This window comes from Eulemur rufifrons, chromosome 30, assembly GCF_041146395.1.
Source record: "Eulemur rufifrons isolate Redbay chromosome 30, OSU_ERuf_1, whole genome shotgun sequence".
In the NCBI taxonomy this organism is placed as follows: domain Eukaryota; kingdom Metazoa; phylum Chordata; class Mammalia; order Primates; family Lemuridae; genus Eulemur; species Eulemur rufifrons.
In genome coordinates, this window is record NC_091012.1 from 90452626 (window position 1) to 90474667 (window position 22042).

General features: G+C 46.0%; 1 protein-coding gene and 1 pseudogene across 1 annotated transcript in view; one reads left to right on the top strand and one right to left on the bottom strand.

Annotated features, from left to right (window-relative positions):
* Positions 1-22042, bottom strand: part of NHSL2 (NHS like 2) — a 239216-nt gene that overhangs the window by 140189 nt on the left and 76985 nt on the right. The window lies entirely within an intron of this gene.
* On the top strand, positions 18894-20229 carry LOC138378326 (keratin, type I cytoskeletal 18 pseudogene; annotated as a pseudogene).

The following is a 22042-nucleotide window of genomic DNA, read 5'->3' on the forward strand; positions in this document are numbered from 1 at the left end:
TAAGACGAGAAGCAAGGTGGTAAAGGGTGATGGAAAAAGCACAAGGGTGACAGGCAGAATTACAGCCCCCCAAAGATGCCCATGTCCTAATCCCCGAAACCCATGAATGTGTTAGGTTACATGGCAAAGGGGAATAAGGTTTGCAGGTGGAGTTAAGGTTACTAATCAGCTGACATTGACTGAGACGGGGAGATTCTCCTGGGTTATCTGGGTGCGCTGGATGCAATCACAAGGGTCCTTATAACGTGAAAGCAGGAGGCAGGAGAGTCAGAGTCAGAGAGAAGCTGTGTAGAAGCAGAATCAGAGTGATGGGATGTGAGGGGGCTCGACTGCCACTGCTGGTTTTGAAGTCAAGGAATGCAGGCAGCCTCTAGAAGCTGGAAAAGGCAAGGAAACGGGTTCTTCCCTAGAGCCCTTGGAAATGTAGCCCTGCTGACACCTCGATTTTAGTCCAGTGAGACCCATTTCAGACTTCTGACCTCCAGAACTGTAAGATAATAAATTTGTGTTGCTTTATACCACTAAATCTGTGGTAATTTGTTACAGCAGCGGTAGGAAACTAATACAAGTAGCTGTGGACTCAGACAGATGTAGGGTTTAATCCTGGCCCAATCACTTGACTTTAGTCTAGTCATTTAACCTCTCTGAGCCTTAATATCCTCATCTGTAAAATGGAGACCACGGTGCCTTCACTCCACAGAGCTGAGGTGAAGAGCACCTGAAATGATGAACATAAAGGGATAGCACAGCCTGGCACAGGGAAGGTGCTGGGTGATGTTCTTTTCTTTCCTTCAATGCATTTGATGAGATCATAATTAATATTTAGGACCAGCGGTGTTGTGGTAAATGTTTAGCAACTAGCTCTCAAAAGAATACATGAATGTATATACATATATAAGTTTATTATAAATTTACTTATAAAGGAATGTGGCACACTCAATTTACAAATAATACTGAGATATAAAATACTCTATTGCAAATTCCATATAACCAATTGACTCTCACATGAGACTTTCATTGAGTTTACTGAACTCTTGTATTGATAGCCAACCTACAGTTGCAACAGAAGAGCAAATGTAGTTCCTTCATGAATGGTGGTTAATATTTTCATTTATGTAAATCAGTAAGAAGAAAGCAAAATGATGAAGTATTGGAACTTGACTAAGCCATGCTGATGTGAACAACTTCTTTGCTGAATCAGATGATAGTTTCCATATACTAGAAGTATTATTTCCTCAATTTTTGGGTGCTATTTATGAAGTAACAGCAATAGAAATGACACAATTTTAATGCATTTTCTGCATTTTTATGTCCCTTTCTTATGCCTAGAGTACAATGTACAAAAAAAAAAAATAATCCAAGTCCTGATTTGCAGTGTTTTCAGATTTCCATGATGTAGATACTCCCACCTTGGCCTATTTCAAGCTAACAAAATGATGTCACTCAGCATGGAGTGGGAAAAGATGTGGACTAGCGCACCATTCAGATTGGAGGAGATGAGACTCAAGAGCATGGATCATAGTGAAATGCAGTAAAATAATTAGGATTGGTGAATTGTGAGTACTTACTACTTTCATTTTTAATATAATTTAATTGTAGGTGTACATAATTTAATATTTTAAGTTATTTTTAAAATTTTGAGACAATTTTAGACTTACAGAAGAGTTGCAGAAACAGTACAGAGAGTTCCCATGTACCCTTCACCCAGCTTCCCCTTATGCATCTTACACAATTATAAAATATTTATCAAAACTAAGAAATTAACCTTGATACAACATTATTAACTAAAGCACAAACTTATTTGGATTTCACCAGTTTTTCTACTGAAATCCCTTTTCTTTTCTAGGATCAAATCCAGGATCCCAGATTGCATTTACTCAGTCATTTATTTTGTAGAACGTACCTCAATTTAAGTTTGTCTTCTGTTTTCTTGTATAATTTAATTTTTAATGATGGCTGTGCTTAACAGTTGGCTCACAGATTTCCTAAATATTTAATAATTGGCTCTTGAGAACCACAACAAGCCAACCCCAGCAAACCACTTTAAGCAAAATTAATATACAATTCATTTGGGTTTTTTTTTTTTCCCATTAATTCCACAAATATTTATTGAGCGCCCTCTAGGGGCTAGTGCTGGGGATATAGAGGACCAAAATACAGTCCTTGCCTGAGAAAATCATAGGTTAAGAGTGATGACAGAGAAGTAGCAGACAATGCCCGTAGAGTGATCAGGGCCATGACAGAGAGTGTAGAATGTGCCGAAGTGCTCAGAGGTGGAAGGGACCCATCCTGATGTGGGGGGGGGGGTCAAGGAAGGCTTCACAGAGGAAGGATGAGCAAGGGCTCCCCAAGTCAGACACAAGGAGGTCAAGGTAGGCTTCTCCTGTAAAATGATGTGTGAGCTGAGTCTTGATGCATGACTGGCAACCAGCCAGTCAGCTGAGGAAGCAGAAGGAACAACAGTCACCCATTCATTCCTTCATTCGATAAGCATTTATCAGGTGTCGATTCTGTACAGGACTCTGGAGATGCTCAAATTTGTAATGAATAAAGGTACTTGAGTGTGACAACGGTTGTGGTGGTGCCTGGGCTATCTTGAAGGATGAGGCGGTGTTCACATGTGTGAAGGTGGTGTCATGAATGAGCATGGGGCATGAAGGCACTAAGTGTAGATCAGCAGTGGAGAGGACACGGTGGCCAGACCCCTCCTCCCTGAGAGTGCAGAAGGACCTGCAGAGGAAGCTGAAAGGCCACTAACCATCAGTTAACCTAGCACAACCAACAACTTTTGCCAGAACCTTCCTGTGCAGGCGCCATTTGTTCATAGCCCTTCTCTCCAGTTCTTTACACCTAGAGCTCCATGTATAGACCCCTAGGAGCTACACTTAGCAACTGACTTATATAATACCTTCGACAGACGGATGAGGTAGTAATGACATGGTATCAAGGGCCAACTCTCAACAGGGGTCCTTGAGCTGAGACCAAGACCTCTTGGAAGAGTGCCGGCATGACTTCCTCAGAGGCCTTCTCTGACCATAACCTAAAGACACCTCCCAACATACACACTCCAGCCATTCTCTATCCCATTACACTGCTTTATTTTCTTCATAGCACTTAATACTATTTGAAATTATTTAAGTCTTTATTTGTTTTTGCTTGTCTCCTTCCATTAGAATTTCAGCTCCTCAAATGTAGAAATCCTCATCTGTCTTGTCATCAACACATCCCCAGCTCCCAGCTCAGGGCCTGGCCCATAGGCATATCATGAAGCATTTGTAGAATGGATGAGTGAATGATGGATAGATAGATGCTATTACTCAGATTTGAGGGCTGCATTCCTAACCCCCTATGACCCAAACTTTCTCCCTCTATTTTAAGTCTGTTGCCTATTCCTTCAATATCTTGACTCAGAACTTGAACCTTACAAGGAAGACCAACACTAGCATGCATGCATGAAACTCAGGATGCGCCTCTTAGAACTGTTGTAAGAATGTGAATGATAACAATAGCAACAATAACTAATATTTGTTGTGTTTACTAAGTGCCACTTCCCATTCTAAGCCCCTTATATATATTTAATAAATATTTATTGAGTCTCTACTAGGTTTCAGGCATTGTTTAGGCTCTAGGGACAGCAGTGAATAAAAGACAAAAAATCCCTACTTTTAGGGAGCTTAAATCTTAGCTTATTTAATCTGAAAACAACCTTAAGATGTAGATCCTGTGATTATTCCCATTTTATTAATAAAGATGAGGAACCTGAAGCACAGAAGCTAAGTAACTTACCTAAGATCACACAGCTGTGAAATGACAGAGCCAGGCAGTACGGGCCCTGAGCCTGTGTTCTTAACCACTAGGCTACCCTGCCCCCTGAAGAGCTATGGGAAAGTGCAGTATTGGCAAACTTTCAATGACTGACAAATTTGAGTTCCTATCATTCTTGGTAGGAGCACATCGTGTTGTGGGGGCAGGACAGAGATTGGGCCGGGGAGCTCAGAGGACACATGGAGGGCAGTAGTCCTGGAGGTGGCCTTTGGCACATCTTGGGCCCAGAGAGCACTAGCTGTGCTGTGACTCTGGGGTCCCGCTGGCCCCTTGCTGAAGACTGCCAGATGTAGTGGACTCATGCCGAGTCAGGCTGCATGAAGGAGGCTGCAAGGCCTCCCTACCAGCATGTACTTAGCTCTTTGTGGAATTTTTTGTTTTTGCTAGAGTTCTGTCTGGTCCTCCTTCCACCAATCTGTTGCTCTTGTGGTGGCCCTGCCCCACCCCCTTGCCATAGTCCTCCCATTCAGCCTCCTAGCCCAAGAGGACAAAGGAAAGTTTGGTCACCCCCCCACTGGGCTTTTCTGGTTTTCTGTTACCACTGGAACAAAGAACAGCTCACCAAGTGCTCTCTGATCCTTGGAATGAGAAAGGAAGATAGTTTATCACATAAAGTAACCCGCACACCACCCCCATTGCTCACTGGTCCCAGCCTCTCAGGACCCCAGCATTCCTGGCAGGGTGAGGCGGAAGGCGCCTCCCTTCTGCTCAGCCCTCAGGGAGCCGGTGGGATAGTGATGACTTCCATCTGGGCTGGCCTGTTTTCCACCCCTTAGGCTCCACCTGTGGCCTAGATGGAGCTGCAGGAAGAAAGCAACATTCTTCTTTCTGCCTCTCTCATAGCTCCAACCACAGATGAGCCTCCTAGACTTTGGTCAGCAGACTTCCAAGGATTGATAATTCCTGTAGAAGAAGGAAGAGGTCGTGTAGGACCTTGAGCAACTCTCTTAACCCTTCTAAGACTCAGTGTTCTCCTCTGAAAAATGGGTCAAATAATGCCTACTTCATATGGTTATTTTGAGGATTAAAATTTAAAATGACAAATGCTTGATAAACACTAGGTCTCCAACTAGACCAGGTAAAAGAGTTTGGTCTAGGAGAAAAGATTAATTGCTCCAAAGATGGGCCCACCTGAGTGACATGAAGTTTTTGCTCTGGAAAGTGGGGTGGGAAGTCATCCCACTTCTGGTCTTACCCAGGCTTCTGCCCCTGCACAGGCCTTCAGGCCAGAACGAGGCACCCTGCAGGGAGCACAGCTGGCCCTGCTGAATGCAGCTGACTGGCAGAACTACCCCCCAACATTATTTGAACAGCTGTAACATGGTGTGTTTACAGATGTGGGTTGAAGATAAGGTGGTGACTTGGAAGAGGTCAAGAAAGGAATGGAGAAAGGCAGGGGTGAGGATCTCTGCCCTCATACCCATGGGACATGAGTGGCAGCCCAGCTGGCCAGGCCCTCACCTTGTCCCCCAGAGGCTCATAACGCTGGTCCTTAGAGATCATCACATCAAATTATAAATCACATTATAAATGAGCAAACTGAGGATAAGTGAGGGGAAGGGACTTGCCCAAGGTCACCTTAGCTAGATCTGCTAACTCCTATAGTCCAGCAGGCTCTCTCTTTCCCCTATACAATCTGCTTCCGAAAGTCCCAAGTCACATGACCCAGAGAAGGCCCAGGGCGACCTCACTGATCCCCACAGTCTACCTGTTCATTGATTCCATAAGTCCTTACTTAGTGTCTACTATGCACCAGGCACTAGGAATACTGCAGGGAAAAAACAGACAAAAATTCTTGCTCTCGTGAAGCTTACGTTCTAGTGGAGGGAGATAGACAATAAATAAAATAAATAATTCAAATATGTAGTAAGTGGCTGGGCATGGTGGCTCACGCCTGTAATCCTAGCACTCTGGGGGGCCGAGGCGGGAGGATTGCTTGAGGTCAGGAGTTTGAGTCTGAGCAAGAGTGAGACCCCGTCTCTACTAAAAAAATAAAATAAAAAGAAATTATATGGACAACTAAAAATATATACAGAAAAAATTAGCCGGGCATGGTGGCGCATGCCTGTAGTCCCAGCTACTCAGGAGGCTGAGGCAGCAGGATTGCTTAAGCCCAGGAGTTTGAAGTTGCTGTGAGCTAGGCTGAGGCCACAGCACTCTAGCCAGGGCAACAGAGTGACACTCTGTCTCAGAAAAAAATATGTAGTAGGTTAGAAGGCAATAACTGGTTTGGGGAAAAATGAAACAGTGGAGGGGTTCAGGGGAACAACAGGGTTGGGCGTGCTATTCTATTAGGTCATTAAATATGAGATGTCCAATTTTGAATCAAGAGTTGTTTATTATATCTCAAACAAGAAGCAGTACAATTAATCAAAGTATGTGCCTAAACTATTGACACAATTTTGCCACCTTAACGGTAGCTTGTTTATGCCAGCAGTGAAGAAGCCTGGAGAGCGAGTGGTGATGAAATCACAAAAGGCATTTTCCAGGGCTTGTTGAGAACTGAATATTTTTCCTTGCAAGAAGTGGTCCAAAGCTTGGAAGAAGTGGTGGTCCGTTGGTGCAAGGTCTGGTGAATATGGTGGATGACAGAGTTTCCAAGTTCAGCTTCTGTAGTTTGAGCAGTATTGTTTGTCTGATATGTGGTAGAGCATTGTCTTACAAGAGGATTGGTCTGTCTCTATTGACCACTCTCAGCTGCTTAATCACAAGCATCCTCATCATTTCGTCCAACTGGTTGCAGTAGACATCCGCTGTAATCTATTGACCAGGTTTGATGAAGCTGTAGTGGATAATAACAGCGCTGGACCACCAGACAGACACCATTAGCTTTTTTGATGAATATTCCATTTTGGACTGTGTTTTGGCACTTCATCTTTATCCAACAAGTGTGCCAAATGCTTGCAATTGTCAAAAAGAACCCATTTCATAACAATATGGGGTAGAAATGGTTCACCTTTATGTCATGACAGCAAAGAAAGGCAAGCTTCGAGACAATTTATCTTCTGATGCTCATTTAATTCATGTGGTACCCATCTATCCAGCTTCTTTACCTCACTGATTTGTTTCAAATGGTCCAATATTGTTGGAATAGTAACATCAAACCTTGCTGCTAATTCACATGTGGGTTGAGATGGATTTGCTTCCACTACAGCTTTCAGCTTATCATTATCCATCTTGGTGTCTGGTCGCCCATGTGGCTCATTTTCAAGATTAAAATCACCAGAACAGAAATTCTCAAACCATTGACATACTGTGCATTCATTAGCCACATCCTTTCCAAACACTTCATTGATATTTTGAGCTGCCTGCACTGCATTAGTTCCATGACAGAACTCATATTGGAAAATAACATGAATTTTTGACTTATTCATGGTTTCACAAAAATTGTTCTAAAAAATCTTTGAAAGATAATCACAAGCCAAACTGTGCATTTGAAATACTGAGGATGTACCTTCACAATAAAAATAAAACAACAAGTGTCAAAGTGAAATGTCAGAGATATCAGCTGTCAAACTTAGTACTTAAGGAAATTGGATATTTCATACTTAATAACCTAATATAATAGGACAGTCAATGAAGGCTTCGTGGAGAAGGTGACATTTGTGCAGAGATCTGAATGAAGTCTGGGAGTAAGCCATGCAGATATCTGGAGGAAAAAAATTCTGGGAAGAGGGAACAGCCAATGCAAAGACCCTTGAAGCTATTTGGAAGCCAGTGTGGTGGCCAGAGCAGTGAGTAGGGGGGAGGTGGCAAGAGGTGAGGTCAGGGGTCAGAGAGAGCATGCAGGGCCTATGGGCCATTGTAAGGACTTCAGCTTTTCAACTGAAATAGAGATCCAGGAGAGGGTTGTAAGGAGAGGCAGGTTACAACCTGACTTGTGTTTTTTCAAGATCACTCTGGCTGTTGCATTGAGTAGAACATCAGAATTCAAGGTAGAATAAACAGGGAGACCCGTTAGGAAGCTGGTACAAATATCCAGATGAGAGATGATGGGGGCACAGACTGTGAAGCTGGTAACAAGTGATTGGATTCTGGATCTGTTTTGAAGGTGGAAACAACATGGTCTGCTAATAGCATGGATGTGGAGTATGAGAGAAAGAGAAGAGTCAAGAATGACCTCGAGGTTTGGGTCCTGAGCAATTGGAAAGTTGGGGTTGCCATTAACTGCAGGAACAGCAGGTTTGGGGAACAAGGCCAGGAGTTTGGCTTTGAACATGTCAAGTCTGAGATGTCTATGAGATGCCCGGGTGGACACCTATGAAAGCCACCCCTGGTCTATTAGTGAGCAGAGTTCCCCAGAGGCGGCAACAGCAGGAGCTCTACACATCCCTTCCTACCTCAGTCACTCACTGACGCACTCAGCAAGTACACAGTGAGTAGGTCCAGGCATTGGGGACACAGCTCCCCAACTGGCCTTCCTGTCACCAGTCTCTCCCCTCTCCTGTCCCTCTAACACATGGAGGCTCCCGTGTGGGCCTTCCAAAGCTGAGATCAGGCCTGTCACTCCCCTGCTCCAAACCCCCAGCTAGCTTCCCACTGCCTTCAGAGGAAAAAGGCCAAGATCCACAGCCTGGCCCATGAGGCCCTGAATGATCTGCCTTGTTTCCTGCCACTCCCAGCCCCCCATTCCTTACATATCACTCACCAGGGCCACTCACCAGGGCCCAAACATGCCATCAGTATCCATAATGCCAGAGATGTGCTCAGGGGCTCCCTGGGCCAGTAAAGCTACGCTACCTTCTTAGCTTGGTTTACTTGTTTTTTTTCTTCAGTACCCGAAGGCTGCCCTCTCCAACTCTTCCACACACACAGGGAGGGAGCCTCTCTTGGGGATCTCTGTCTGAGTCTTGACACATTCAAGAGTCTCTGCTGCTCTCCCGTCTTTCCCCCTACTGGACTGATTGCTTCTTGAGGGCAAGGATTGTTTCTTATGTATTCATCTCTGTAACCCCAGCACAGTCCTCACCAAAGCAGTCAATAAGGGTTTCTCAAATGACTATTCTAATACGTTACAGAAGAGATACCAAGGGATCAGAGAGAGGAGAAGCATTCATTTGGCCTACGGAGGGGATCAGAGAAAGCAGCACAGTGATGCCACTGGAGCTAGGTTTGGAAGACCAAGAAAGAGTTTGCCAGGCCAAAAGAATTCTCAGTGATGTGCAACAAAATTTTGCTTCTCACCTTGGTCACAAACTGGCAGCCAAGAGCCTGAATATGGCTTGCAGATGCTTTTGGTTTGGCTATTTTGTTTGTTTGCTTGTTTGTCTTGGCCTGCACAGTGTTTTCAAAAGTAATGTGAGGAGACAGGCGTATGGTTGGTCACACCATGAGCTGTCTTACACTTGGCCAGCTCTCACCCTTATGTTACCTGCTGGGGGTTGGGTGGGGAGTGTGGCCCTGCACACATTTGATGTGCCTCCCCTGGTCAGGAAATCCCAGTGCCTGCTCATCGGTCAAAAGTCCTACTGCAAAGGAGAGGACATCCTTGGCTTATTCTGATACAGCCCCCATGCGCCATGCCGGGCCTGGCCAGCCGGTTAGCAGCCATGGGGATGAACACCCAAATGCCCGCCTGCCAACTACAGGGCCATCATCTCTACCTCAAACCCTCCAAGGTACTCGAGAGCTCTCCTCGTGACAGTAGGAGAGGGTAGAGAGATTCGGCAGTGTGTAGGCAGCAGCTGCAGAGCCTAGGCCAGGGCTTGGCTTGCCCTGACCCCCAATTACTCAAAAGATAAAGAAGTGCAACCCCAGAATCCCCTCTGTGGCTCCCGGCTCAGCAGGTGGTTGCATTTCAGCAAGAAGCCTCACTGTGTGGTGATGACAAGGCCCTTGGCTGAACATGAGGTTCAGGTATGGGTCTCCAACCAGGGGCCTGGCCTTATCACCTTGACCTGTTATGCACAAAAAGCTGGGTTTCTAGGCTAGTGGGGGTAGCTAAGTGGGCCAGAAATGGCACAAGTCAATGGGTGGGCTTCCATGGCTTCCAGCTGGAATAGCACAGGCCAGTTAGAGGAAGCATGGAAGCCTTCAGACACTGGCAACTGCTTCCAGAGACACAGGCCAAGCTGGCTATGTAGAAATTAAGGTGAAAGCAGAGTTCCTGTTCCTCCCATCCAGCTGACACTGGGGCTCTTCTGCCTCAGCCCATACTTGCTCCCATCACTGCCAGAACATCTTGGTTTCAAACTGCACAGAACAAATCCACACACTAAAGCTGCAGCCAGGTCCCCCAGTCCTGTCACAAACATGTACATAACACACAGCACACCCAGAGTCACACCAGCCACCACATCATGTCCCCCTGGCTGCAGCCAAGCCCAGCCCAGCCAAGCTCTATGGTCCTTCAGCAACTGCATTGTCTTACAGCCCAACACACTTACAGCCTAGCACCCACTTCCCCTGGCAGCCACAACAGCCTTAAGTGTCTCACTTAACACCTTGCTGACATGAGTCAGTGGCAGTCATGCAAAGGAAACCAATGGGAAAAAAATCTCAAACTGCTTCTCCAGGGCTTTGAAATGTGTTCCATAAAGTTTCTTTGGAAAGTTTACCTTCTCCACTGTATTTGACTTTGACAAACAGTACCAGAGATTTGTCTCCCTGAGTTCCTAAGAAGTCGAGCAGGAAAGGGCAGAAACAGGGAGGCAAAAACACACAGAGTGAATCCCTTTCACCTCAGGAAACTCCCTAGGGTTGTCCCAGACACATGAAACAGCTTAGAAACACCATCTTTCTTCTCCCCTTTACCTCCCTCCCCACTCACTATCCCACATGCCTACATCTCCTCCATATGAGTGGATGTGTTATTGTGTGTCCCCTAACAGAACAGCCCCTCTATGCCCTCCACATTGAGTTTGGGGGCAGCCAGGCTATATGTACACCCAGTGACTGCAGCTGTTTAGCCCCACCGGCCACCAGTGGTTCCACTTTCACCCAGTGCCTTACTGTGCCCAGTGATGGACATATATACCCACACCAGCCCTTTGCCCAGTTCTCAGTACCTTTCACCCAGATGTTGCCCAAATGGTGGGGCTCAGCTGCTGTCCGGGCTGGGCAGGTGCCTTCCAGCAGCCGTTGTGTTTGTCTAGCATCTCCCAGTGAGCCGTGCCTTGCCAGCCTGTGGCCAGGCAGATTTGCAGTTCATATGGCCCTTGGGACTGGCTAATGCAAAGAAGCCCAGCGCTGAGAATGCGTGACTGACCTTCCCCACCCTCTGTGCACGTCTCTATGGAGTCTCAGTGCAGACTGGGCCATTGAAAGCCAAGCACAGAGACAGAGAGAGAAAGAGAGAGAGAGAGAAATGCTTCCAGCACACACCCCTCATTCAGCACTTTGTCCTGGAAAGGACCCTACAAGGCAACTTGGGCTAAATTCACACTTTGTGTCTCCAACCAATGCCCTCTGTATATGCCCAGCTGGCTGCCAATGGGCACGCTGTGCTTGGTCCTTTCTAGACTATAAATGGGCACCACTTGTGCTAGGTTATGTAAAGACAATCACTTTTAATGGAATAACATCTCCCTCTGTAGCTGACTGCCGATGTCAGAAATGCTAAAGGCATACACCACTGTTCTTTGGTGGCCTGTTTTGGGAGGGCAAAGTCAGTCTGGCCTGGCTGCTGTGTATTAGATGACATTGGAAACCACTTAAGCAAGCAATTGCAATTTTCATTTCAAAGCAGGTCAAACAGAATTCCAGCTGGTGCCAGAGTTGAAAGGTGAGTAAACACCACCTAATCCAAGGGTCACAAATGTAAATGCCTTTAGGCACCAAGCAGCTAATGAAAATGAGGAAAGTGGAGAGGTGTAAGAAAATGGCAGGGGGTGGGGAACTAGAGCACACATGCCTTACATAAAGGCATTCCAAATCATCAGAAAGTGCCAACCAACAAAACCCTCGGGCCTAAGAGCTGCACGTTTAAGACTCCTGTTGAAGACATAAAGCTCAGAAAGAGGAAAGGACTTGTCCAAGGTCACCCAACCAGTCAGTGACCGAGGCCCCTGTACAACTGTTTGGCAAAATGACTCCTGGGATGTCTTCGTCATGCTTGTCCTTCCATTCCTTCATTCCTTCAGCAAACAAGTCCTTACCCCCAATGTCCTAGGCACTCTCCTCTAATGTAACAGCCCCAGAAGTAAACCAGACCTGTTCTCTATCTTCAAGAAGTTCTCAGTCTGGTAAGGAAGTGGCAAGAACAGAGCCTGGACGTCGAGGTTGAGAGCAGGTAGTGTGGGGCCTTGAATGGCAAGCCGAGGCTTTGGATTTTATGTTGGAAGCAGCAGAGAAGCCTTGAGAAAGTCTCAGCAGGCCTCAGAAAGCTGTTCCGTACAAAGATTTGACTAGTGGCAGTGACAAGATGGACTGGGGCCAGGCCAGTGATGTGGGAGGTATAACTGGAGGCACAGAGAGTAGTTGAAGAAACCAAGCCTGAGGTAATGAGGTTGGGAGTTGCTAAGAGAGGGGAAAGGATGAATGTGTAAGACCCTACAAATCAACAGGGTGGGGGGGCTTCTGGGGACATGTTGGTGGGGATGGGCCAGGGGCGAAGGAGAAGGGTTGGCAAGAGGCGAGGAGATGGCAGAACTGAGATGCCTCCCAGGCAGGGTGGATGGCAGGAGCACCAACAGAGGGAGAAGCCAGAGGACGTGGGTTGGGGGAAAGTGGGTAGGTGGGGATGCCCAAATGTTTTTCGATGACAGCAGCCTGAAGACCAATAGAAAGAATCTGGGATTGTCTGTTTCATATTATTGTATCCTCTCCTTCCTCAGTGTGGAAAATTGAGCCTGGGCCTTTGACCTCTTAACTCTTCTATACGCCCGGAAGTGACCCCTGGGGAAATCCCACTTGGTGCCTCTGGTTAAAACAGTCCAACGATTTAACAAATACTAATCAAATAAATAACTAAAATACATTCTCCACCCCCATCCTCCTTCTGTCCCCCACTCCAAAACAGCTCTGTGGGAAAGTCAATTTGGGAATTTCCCACATGTGTCTATGACCGCAATGCCAGAGCAATGGTCTGAGTCAGCTACAATCTTCAAAATTCTGCATTTGCTTCTCATATCAAAGGCAGCATGCTGGCTGGCAGAGCCCTAGTGATGCTGTAAAATGGTTCCCAGTGTCACCTCAGGGATACCTGAGACTTTTGTGTTGGCTCCCAAAGGCCAAGGCCTGGGCCACCAGGTGGAGAGAAGCCTGCCAGGCATGCAATCCATACAGAGAATCTACTCTCCCCGCACACCCCATAGGGATGGTCCGTTTGCCTTCAGTTCCCTCTCAAGCCACAACCCTCTTTTCTGCCCTCTGGGATGAGGGTGCACCATCGGTGAATAAGCCAGAACCACTGTGGGGTTTCAAAAACAGATAAAGACTTCCAGTCCAAGCCTTGCCCACGGAAAGGGGACTTGAAAAACTGTAGATGAAATTGAAGCTGAAGCATGCTTGGGGCTCTGGAAAAAGAGTATGGGCTTTGGAGCCCAACTTTGGTTCTAATCTTAGGTTGGTCCCCTACCAGATGCATGGTCTGGTCACAGTCTTCTCATGGCTAAAATTACAAACATGATATTTCCCTCTCAGGATTACTATGAGGATTAAATGTTATGATGCATGCACAGCTCCTGGCACATAGTAGATGCTCAATAAAAATTAGTTTCGTCTTTCACATCTTCTGCTTTAAGATGAAGTCTTTTTTTATTTATTTTATTTTATTATTTTTTTGAGACAGAGTCTTACTCTGTTGCCCAGGCTAGAGTGCAGTGGTGCAATCATAGCTCACTGCAGCCTCATACTCCTGGGCTCAAACAATCCTCTCACCTCAACTTCCCAAGTGGCTGAGATTACAGGTGCATGCCACCACACTCAGCTAATTTTTCTTATTTTCTGTAGAGATGGGGTCTTGATATGTTCTCCAGGCTGGTCTCAAACTCCTGGCTTCAAGGGATCCTCCTGCCTCAGCCTCCCAAAGTGCTGGGATTACAGGCGTGAGCCACTGTCCCCAGCCAAAATCTTTTAAATAAGGACCAGGAGTTTTACCAAAGCACTGCCTGGTAAGAGGGGTGGGTAAGGAAGAGAGCTGAGGGGAAGGGGAAGGGTGCCACTACCTTAGCCTGCCAAGTGGGGATTCAAAAGATGCAGCTAATAATTGATGCAACAAAAAGTGTTAGTATACTGCATAAGTTCCTGGGGTAACCAAAAAAGGAATAAAAAAAGATGATGAGCTATATAATGGTGCTAAATCCTTAGCTAGCTTAGCAGGAAGTCAACAGATAACCAGAAATTGGTTAAACAAGGGAATAGAAGTAGAAGCGCTTTATTTAGAGAAATGAGGTTAAATATCAGAAGAAAAGAACTAAAATTGGTTGCCTCCCAGAAAGGAGACTAAGGGTTCTTGCAGGGTACTGTTGTTTCTTTCCATGAGCTTGTTCTACTCTGATTACCAAAAAAAACCCAGCCAGGAATAATAGGAAAAGTCTGGGGTAGCACTCATTGTCCACCACCTTAAAGAATGGCCCACAGCATCATGGCTGCCACAAGCTCCAGCTTTAGCCCCACTTCCCTTCATTCCATGAATGTCCTTCACCTGAGGCAGAACAAAGCCTAAAAAAGGGGGAGAAACTAGACTAAACCAGTTGCTCAAAAAAATCCTCCTGCAAGGGAAGCAGAGATGAAGGTCTGAGTGGCATAGGGCACAGGCCAACTTGAGAAGCCCTTCAGAGAACACATTCTCCACTGGGAAGGGTCCGCCTTCCCCACCCTTGGGCTCTCTGTACAATGAGCAGTTATAGATCACATCCTGATGTGCCAGGATATGGCACACATGGGCTCCACAGATCCACCCCTCTCCTGCAGCCCTGCCCACAGGAATAGTAGGTGGTAAGATCGTCTCTTCAAACTTTATCCATTTAGAAAGAATCAATTGATGCCTAATCTGTACACAGCAATAGTGCCCACTAGGAATGCAAAGGCTACCTCAAGGGACAGTAAGTTAAACCTTTTTCACCTTTAGGCAGAGGGAAAGCCAGAGGGAGAATTCTAGAAGTGCCAAGGGAAAACTGTGCCTATGTGACAGCTTTGCCTGGGGCCAGGCCAGGACCAGAACACCCTGAAACACACATGTGTGCTCATATACGCAGCCAACACAGCCAAAGGAATGCACTCACACAGACAAGCCTCTTAGTGATCTCCAACAACCCCTGTTGCTTTTGTCAAGTCCACCACAGTGGCTCTGGGGAATTCTTTTCTCCTTCCTTTTTTCCCCCCTTTAACAGTTTTATTGAGATATAGTTCACATACCATACAATTCAACCAATTAAAGTAGACAATTCAATGGCTTTCAGTATAGTCAGAGTTGTATATCCATCACCACAGTCAATTTCAGATCATTTTCACCACCCCCTGTAATAGTGGAAAAACAACTGTTTTTCCTCTGCTCTCACACCACAACGATCAATACAAAATACTTCTGTGACCAAATGTGTGTGTGTGGGGGGGGGGTCCCCCACACCAAGCAGCAGACACCATTTGGGTGTCCTCTAATTCAATTCAATTCAATTCTGACACTGTCTACCTGGAAATAGCCTCAGATGCCACAGGTTAAAGGCTAGTCCCACAATACTGCCCTCCCCTGGACACCAGTCACAAGTCCAGGCCTCCGTAACTTCTAACCAACCAGCCTCAAGGTGGCATTCTCATGACCTCCTCCTTTGGGTTTGATTAATTTGCTGGAGCAGCTCAGAACTCAGGAATACACACTTACTGGTTTATTATAAAGGATATTACAAAGAATACAGATGAAGAGATGTGTAGGGTGAGGTATGGGGGAAGGGGCGCAGAGCTTCCATGCCTTCTCTGGGTACAACACCCTCCAGGAACCTCCACGTGTTCAGCTATCCAGAAGCTCTCTGAACTGTGTTTTTTAAGTTTTTTATGGAGGCTTCATTATGTAGACATGATTGATTAAACCATTGGCCACTGGTGATCAACTTCACCTTCAGCCCCACTCCCTTCCCAGAGGTTGGAGGGTGGGGCTGAAAGTCCCAATCCTCTAATCCTGCCTTGGGCTTTCTGGTGACAAGCAGCTATCCTGAAGCTACTTAGGGGCTGCCAGCTATCAGTCAACTCATTAGCATACAAAAAGACATCACTTTGGAAATTCAAAGATTTTAGGAGCTGTATGCCAGGAAATGAACAAAGACCAAATAATATATTGATATATTTCATAATATCACACCATCCACCCCCCAAAGCCCATATGTATTAGCTCCCTATCTCCCTCCTGCTCTAGTCCCTAGCAACCACTAGTCTATTTTCTGTCTCTATGGATTTGCCCAATCTAAGCATTTCACAGAAATGGAATCATATAATACAATATGTGGGATTTATTTATTTATTTTTTTTTTTTTGAGACAGAGTCTCACTCTGTTGCCCAGGCTAGAGTGAGTGCCGTGGCGTCAGCCTAGCTCACAGCAACCTCAGACTCCTGAGCTCAAGGGATCCTCCTGTCTCAGCCTCCCGAGTAGCTGGGACTACAGGCATGCACCACCATGCCCGGCTAATTTTTTCTATATATATTTTTAGCTGTCCATATAATTTCTTTCTATTTTTAGTAGAGATGGGGTCTCGCTCTTGCTCAGGCTGGTCTCGAACTCCTGAGCTCAAACGATCCGCCCACCTCGGCCTCCCAGAGTGCTAGGATTACAGGTGTGAGCCACCGCGCCCGGCCAATATATGTGGGATTTTGTGTCTGGGTTTTTCACTTAGCATAATGTTTCCAAGGTTCATCCATGTTGTAGCATATATCAGTGCTTCATTTCCCTTTATGGCTGAATTCCTTCATATAGGTATACCATAATTGTTTAGCCACTCATACACTGAAGGACATTTGGGTTGTCCATCTTTTGGATGTTATGAATAATGCTCCTATGAACATTTATGTACAAGTTTTTTTATGTGGACATATACTTTCATTTCTCTTGGTTGTATACTTAGGAGTGGAATTGTTGGGTCATATGATAACCTGGGTCATATGTTTAACCCTTTGCAGAACTGCTGCACCGTTTTCCACAGAGGCTGCATCATTTTACATTCCCATGAGCAGTGTATGAGGGTTCCAATTGCTCCAAATCCCTGTCAACACTTGTTATTATTTGTCTATTTGATTATAGCCATCCTATTGGGTGTGAAGTGGCATCTCATGTGGTTTTGATCTGAATTTCCCTCATGGATCATGATGTTGAGCATCTTTTTATGTGCTTGTTCAGATCTTTTGCCCATTTTTTAATTGGGTTGTTTATCTGTCTTTTTATTGTTGAGTTGGAAGAGTTCTTTATATATTCTAGATATAAGTCCCCTATCAGATATATGATTTACAAAATTTTTCTCCCATTCTTTGGGTTGTCTTTTCACTTTTTTGATGGTGACCTTTGAAGCACAAAATTTTTTACTTTTCAGAAGTTCAATTTATCTATTTTTTTCTTTTGTCACTTGTGCTTTTGGTGTCATAGCTAAGAAACCATCGCCTAATTCAAAGTTATGAAGATTTATAACTACGCTGTCTTCTAAGAGTTTTAACTACGCTGTCTTCTAAGAGTTTTACAGCTTTAGCTCTTACATTTATGTCTTTGATTCATTTTGAGTTGACTTTTGTACATGGTGTAAGGTTAGGGGTCCAATTTCATTTTTTTTTTTTTTGCATGTGGATTCTCCTTCCTTTTTATTTTAAGGGGCAACACCCTAGTTCAGAATTGGGTCTAGGCAAAAATCATGATTCACTGTAATTACAAATATCATTGATTAGGTCTCTATTAGGCACTCACATATGCTACCTCTTATTTTTATAGTAACTCTTTAGGGTAGACCTTTATGCTATCCTCATTTTACAGTTGATCAAAGTGAGACAGATTAGCTTGTCCCACATTGCACAACTGACAAGAGGCAGAGCCAGGATTTGCATTAGGCCCATCTGTCTCCTAAGCCCAGACCCTCAGGGCTGCACAAGGCTGCAGAAATAGGTGTCATTCTGTTTATTGACCCCTTCCTCTCAACTTGTCCTTACACACATATGTACACACACACACAACACACACACACACTCACCCTGTTTGGCACCTAATAAGTGCTCGAGACACATGGGCTACGTGATTAGATAAGCACAGGTCGTTGTTGACAACAGCTGATGTTGGGCAGGATATGAGCCCAGGATAGGCTAAAAGATGCCAGGGCCAGGGCCAGCCTAACCGAAATATGCGTAGTAATTTCAGCTTCTGGTCTGATGTAGGGCTGTCATCTCACTCTTCCAAGACTGAATAAAATGTCTAGCTTAGACATTTCTTTCTTTGAGCCCCCTCCCCCCCCACACACAGTGAAGTTAAGGACCTATAGTGAGTGGTTTGTTGCGCCTGACAATTTGTGGGTGATTACCTGGGAAGCTGTTCTGAGCAGAGTCCTGGCACCCAATGAGAGCCCTAGGGCTGCAGTTGGGTATAAAGCACCCAAGGGCAGAGGCTGGTGTACACTAGTCCAAGATTCCCTTGTACAGGAGAGAGCACTCTAATCTGGGGCTGAGAATGCATGGAAATGTGACAATTAGCTAGTCGAGGAAAACCTAAAGCAAAAGTTTAAGAGATGCTTAACTATTTCTTATTTTCTAATAGCAATAATAATAGCTACTTAAATTAAGGCTTCTTATATGCCAGGTACTGTGCTAGGCACTTTAAATGTATTAATTCATTTATCCTCATAACAACTCCATGATATAGATACTATTATTATCTCTATTTTATACATGAGCAAATTGAGGCAAAGAAAGGTTAGATAACTTGCCCATGGTCACACAGAGAGCAAGTAGCAAAGCTGGAATCTGAACCCAGGCCAACCCACTCCAGAGTCCGTGCACTTACACTACTAGGCTGTACAAATGCAAGTAGTATGTAAATATCGGACGTGGGAGAAAGAAGTGTGGTCATTTCCTTCTGGGAAGTTAAATTAAGATTTCAGAAACTTAAAACCATCTTCAGCCCCACCGACCCTTGAGTCCTGTTCTCTCGCTCTCTTCCGCCGACAGTATGAGTTTCACCACTCGCTCCACCACCTTCTCCATCAACTACCGGTCCCTGGGCTCCGTCCAGGCGCCCAGCCATAGTGTCCGGCAGCAGTGCAGACAGCGTCTATGCAGGCGCCAGGGGCTCGGGCTCCCGGATCTCCGTGTCCCACTCCACCAACATGCGGAATAGCTGGGGGTCCGGGGGCCTGGCCACAGGGATGGCCGGGGGTCTGGCAGGAATAGGGGGCATCCAGACTGAGAAGGAGACCATGCAAGAGCTCAACGACCGCCTGGCCTCCTACCTGGACAGAGTGAGGAGCCTGGAGATCGATAATCGGAGGCTGGAAAGCAAAATCCAGGAACACCTGGAGAAGAAGGGGTCCCAGGTCAGAGACTGGGCGCATTACTTCAAAATCATGGAGGACCTGAGGGCTCAGATCTTTGCAAATTCTGTGGACAATGCCCACATTGTTCTGTAGATTGACAATGCTCGTCTTGCTGCTGATGACTTTAGAGTCAAGTATGAGACAGAGCTGGCCATGCGCCAGTCTGTGGAGAGCGACATCCATGGGCTCCGCAAGGTCATTGATGACACCAATATCACTCGGCTGCAACTGAGACAGAGATCGAGGCTCTCAAGGAGGAACTGGTCTTCATGAAGAAGAACCAGGAGGAGGAAGTAAAAGGCTTACAAGCCCAGATTGCCAGCTCTGGGTTGACTGTGGAGGTAGACGCCCCCCAAATCCCAGGACCTCAGCAAGATCATGGCGGACATCCGGGCCCAGTATGACGAGCTGGCTCGGAAGAACCGAGAGCTGCTGGACAAGTACTGGTCCCAGAAGATTGAGGAGAGAATCACAGTGGTCACCTCACAGTCCGCCGAGGTCGACGCTGCCGAGATGACACTCATGGAGCTGAGACGTACAGTCCAGTCCTTGGAGATCGACCTGGACTCCATGAGAAATGTGAAGGCCAACTTAGAGAACAGCCTGAGGGAGGTGGAGGCCCGCTACACCATGCAGTTGGAGCAGCTCAACGGGGTCCTGGTGCACCTGGAGTCAGAGCTGGCACAGACCCGGGCAGAGGGGCAGCGCCAGGCCCAGGAGTACGAGGCCCTGCTGAACATCAAGGCCAAGCTGGAGGCTGAGATTGCCACCTACCGCCGCCTGCTGGAAGACGGGGAAGACTTCAATCTTGGTGATGCCCTGGACAGCAGCAACTCCATGCAAACCATCCAAAAGACCATGACTCGCAGGATAGTGGACAGCAAAGTGGTGTCTGAGACCAACGACACCAAAGTTCTGAGGCATTGAGGCAGTAGGACCAGAGTGCCCTTATACCAATAAAAAGTTCACAGGTCATTGACAAAAAAAAAAAAAAACATCTTCATAGTGAGGTGTCCAGAGCCCTTTGAAAAGTTTTTAAATGTCTACAAATAAAAGGTGGTGCCACAGTTAGGACTGTGGTTTTAGTTATTGGGATGGGTCAAGAAAGAAATCAGTTAACCCCAAAGTTTCCAATGCCACCTAGTATGGACACACATATTTGGGAAGGACAAACACTAGCTACTGTTTATAAGAGAACTTACTGTGTGTCGGGCAATGTTTTGAGAGCTTTCATGCTCTATTTTATTTAATCATCCCAACAACCCTGTGAGGTAGGTATTATTATTATCCTCCATTTTACAGATGAGAAAATGAGACAACTTTTCCAAAATTACACAGATTTAAGTGGCAACACGGAGATTTGAACCTGGGAAGTCTGTCTCTCTGTCTGGGGCACCTAACTGCTAGGCCAAACTGATCTTGCCAAAGCCTATAAGGCAGGGTTTAACCACACCTGCTACAAAAGGAGCCAGATTATGACATTATCCTGTTGGCTTCAAGCAGCCGGCCAACCCCTGCCCAAATCTGGCCCAAAGCATTTTGCTTTGCAACTTGTTCTAAATCGAGTTTAAAGCCCCTTGTGTTGACTCTAGCAGTTTTCACAAGCACCAGCATATCCTGGCCCCAATCTACCCCGTACCATTCTCACACAGTCACACTGCTCTTTCAGATTGGCCTATCATAGAGAAAAAAACAATGTCCTATGTTTTTCCCAAGGGAAAAGTAAATCTTAAGCCTCTCCCTTGTCTTCTTGTCCGTGTGTGTGTCTTTGCCTTTCTGTGGTATAGCAGAAAGACAACAGGCTTCAGTCAGATAGATCTGGATTCAAATCCTGCTTCCTCCACTTCCAGGCTGGGAGACCTTGGGCAGGTCACTTTGCCTCCGTTTGCTCATCTGTGAAAACAGGATAATCATAGCAGCTGCCTCACAGGTTGCTGGGGGGATAAAGTGAGTAGGTAATGAGAACACATAGCACTGCAGGGGAGAAAGAAGTCTAACATGGCTGAAGCATTGCATAGGAGGAGGTAAGAAGGGCCGAGGTCAGAGGGAGAGGTCTTGAATGCCTAGACAAAGGGGCTAAACTCTTTTTAAGAGGCAATGGAGTCTTCGAAGGTCTTTGCACCAGGAGATGACATGATTGTGATGAACAGTTATTGAGTGCTTATTCCATCTTAGGCATGGTTCTTTACTAGGTCCTCACAACAGGCCTATGAAGAGGTACTACTATTTTTCCTATTTTGCAGATGAGGAAACAGAGACTCAGAAAGATGAATTCACTTGCCCTAGATCACTCAGCTTATAAATGGCAGAGTCCACTCCCTTAACCACAAGGCTGTGTTATTTTGAGACAACTGCATCAAGCAGGGTTGTACACAGTAGACTGGAGGGAAGAGAATAAAGCAGAGACTAGTTCAGGAGGCCATTACAGCCATCCAGGTGATGAGGCTCAAAGGCAGTAACCATAGCGGGACGGTGCAGTGTGGGCAGTGGTACAGACCCTGAGCAGGCAGCCTTCCAGAACTGGCAACTGAAGTAGAGGGGTTAGATCTAGCCCAGAGATGTGGGGGTGTTTTTGCCACTCCCCCAAGGTTCTTGGGGAAAAAATAGTTGTCAACATTCAAAAGTGGGACAATTTACGTTAAAATCTGAATTTCTGTCTTCCTCTTGATGAGCCAGAGGTTCTGGCAGCATGGGGCTGGCATTCCCATGGGACACCAATGGGTGGGGGTTGGCAGTAGCTTCCTCCTTTAGACAGGGGCATGCCCCAACGCCATCTGGGACCTGC